Raw genomic sequence first — 3,359 nt, forward strand, 5'->3', positions numbered from 1 at the left:
ACACACCCACAGCAAAAGCACAGCACACGAGTCACAGCACGGCCTGAACACGAGTAAACACCGCGGTTATCAGTGGGAGATGGTGAAAGCAGCATTTATTTGGGGTCGTTATTGCTTATTTCAATGGCTTGAACAACGCGGAGAACGATATAAATATAATCTCCTGCGCATTGTAATTACAAAATACGGCACGTCGGCAATTGATGCAAACGGATGCAAATTAATGGAAAAGTTTCATCTTCCGTGCTTCTGTTAATATAATTCGTTTGTGTTGTCACAAACAAACAAGTGTAGTCCACTCGGAAGAGATTTGCAACACGATTTGCACATACTAGCCTTTAGATGGCGCTGTAGGTCCAGTTTCCACAACAGTTTGGGCAATGTACTGCTATCGCTTCTCACAAACATACGATAAAAGGGTCTCTCTGAGTTAACATTGCTGTAATTGTAGACTTCCCTTACTCATTTTGCTGATGTGGTGAAGTATTTCAGATAATATTGTTAATTACTGTATTCAGATTGTCCTTTGAAAAAGAATAATTAGTAATTATTAGTAACAGTAACCCACCATGTGACAAAATGTAAACGTCAAAAGGTTGTTGGTTCCTATTTTACATACTTTTATTTTAATTATCAGCTCACATATAGGCAAAGGTGCATTTATTCAGACATTCTTATCGATTTGTCGTCCCCTCCCTGCATCTGAAAATTTGCTTACTGCTTAGAAACTGTTTATATCATGCTTATTATACTTATTCCTCTGTATTTAACCACTTAGTAACCAGATTAAATTAAATATAAATATTTTTTTAATTAATTTTTTAAATTTTTAATTGTATATTTAATTGCATGTTTCAAAACTGAGAAGAATTCGTCACCATTATTTTGTCAAAAGCAAAACAAAACAAGTTTTTGAAGACGGAGCCTTTGCAATTGTTTTGTTATGTAAACATGAACAATTCACTGTCTGTCTGTCCTCTTAAAGAGGTTTAAATTAATTTCCTAGTAAATTTAACATCCTAGTCCCTCCAGATATACACATATAAAATTGTATTGTATTTAATTTTTTTAATAAGTGGTTTCGTTTCATAAGTATTTGTACTGTTAACTTCAGAACTTTCTGTGTGATACCTATTACACTTGTTTATCACAGGGTTCACTGATCCATGGCTTTTTCAAAATATAACACACACACACACACACTATATGGTTCCACTCTTCTTGCAATTTGAATACCCTGAGCTGGTATAAGAAAACAATGCACTGCATCAAAATGGGTATGAATATAGGATGCCTCCAATGTAAGCAAAGGAGGGAGTGGATATGAGGGCCTCATTTAGGCAAAGAGTGGTTGTTGTTCGGGGGGGAAACAAGGTTTCAACTCCATTGCTTGTAGGCGCATGTGGCAAAAACACAGACAGCTGGAGCGTGAGTTTTGCTCCTCGTCTGGAGCCGGTGGCTTCCCGTAGGGTGGCTCAGCACTCTGCAGGAGACTGCAGGGACCCATCTGCCATGGCAAGGCCTGCTCACAGACAGTCACATCCAAGCTTCTAGAGCGCCCCAGTGCACCCACTCACCCCGTCCAGGCCATGCATGTTGTCAGAAATACCATGTGACAGAGTTAATATCTTTCCTACCAGGTCCTCACCTTCTGGGCTCAAAGCATAGCAATTCATAAATATTGGTAGACCATCTCAACAAGAAGCCTATTGTCTTCCTCTTATATTAGCGTCAGAAAGTCAGAGCTTCAGTTTAGCCTGGATATTTAATATAATAAAAAAACTGAACTGTCTTATAGTTACCTTAAGGTAAAAATACAGGATATATTTCATATTACACCACATCTTGGAGGCCTAAATGATCACTTCTGATGCATGACTTTTTTATATATATATATAGTCGAAGACATAATATTTTGAGCCAGCTGCATGAGATAATAATGTCTCATTAATTCAGTGAGTGGCTATCTGAAAGACTGATTAATGTGGAAGGAAGGAGATGTGCATGGTCACATTACTTGAGTGTGTTTTCTGGGAGAAAACTGACAGCAAAGTGACCTTTATCAGCTGCTGTGTTGACGGGGGAACTAAACAGATGTTCGTTTTCTTGCATTTTGTGCATGCGTGTTTTTTTAATTTTATATGGCTGCTGAAAAATGTCAATCCACCAATAATTTATAAATGACTATAAAGATAATTTTAGGATATTTATGCATATGCTTCTTTTGGCATGTATATTTTTTTGTTTGCCAATTTGAGCTAGATTTTCTTTTCTTTTTTCCAAGCTGTCTGAGAAAAGGTAACTCGTTAACGCATATATATTTTCCAAATTCTAATAAGGCCAGTTTCCTTATAAAACCTCAATTGGAAGTGAGAGACTAAGTGAGAGACGCTTTGGATTTCAGCCCTCTGAAGCTGCAGCCAAGCTCCAATAACAACCATCATATTAAAATTTATTGTTTGACTGTTTAAAAAAAAAAAAAAATTGTGCTGGCAAACCGCACAAATTACGTATTTTACATAATTAACTAATGCAAGGTTACCAACCAGTAAACTCAATTAAGATTTGTATTCAAGATTCACCATATAAAAAAAAAAAATTATCAGGTCTCCTTGGAAATAATGAGGCAGAGTAAAAGTAGATTTCTTTTTTAATCCAAAAAAGTCAAAGAAATTAACAGAATAAAATTTGGGCAACAATCTACTAGGGTGGAAAAACAAAAGGAAGTTTGGGGCTTAACAAACACAATAAAACAGCACAATAAAACAGAAATAAAGAGGAGAGATCCCTTAAACTGTACAAACAAGTTAAGTCTGGCAATTGTGGCACAAGTTAAAAAAACAACAACATGTAACTCATATAGCTCTAGAAAATCTCTTATTACCTAAAGCCATCTGTACAAAAATCTTCATAAATTAGAACTTTTTCATATAACTTAATGTCTGTTCACTACGGTGGTTGCTTATACGAGCAATTTTTTTATTGATGCACCTCTTCGACTCTTGACCCAGATACTATGGCACTTGGTTCAGACACCGCTAGCAGCATTAACCTCACAGGACAGTATTACTCGTCAGTCTCAGGCATTACACAAGAATCTCAAGTAGAATTGGCCCTTTGTATCTGTTGCACAACCTAGCTAACTACAGAGGAAATGCTGCTCTTTGTAGATTCAACACAAAGTTTGTATAAACGAGCACAGATTGAGTGAACACCACAAAAGCTATGTTGTCAGTGATAATCTGGAAAGCCTTTACATTTGCCTGTGGAATCTGCTGCCAAAAAGGCTATGAAACTGAGTGAGTGAACGCAAGTAGAGCTGTCCCCAATAGTGATTAGGTTATTCCATCATAATAAGA

The sequence above is a fragment of the Pundamilia nyererei genome, unplaced genomic scaffold (genome assembly GCF_000239375.1).
Source record: "Pundamilia nyererei isolate P.nyererei 1_Seehausen unplaced genomic scaffold, PunNye1.0 scaffold00009, whole genome shotgun sequence".
NCBI lineage: Eukaryota > Metazoa > Chordata > Actinopteri > Cichliformes > Cichlidae > Pundamilia > Pundamilia nyererei.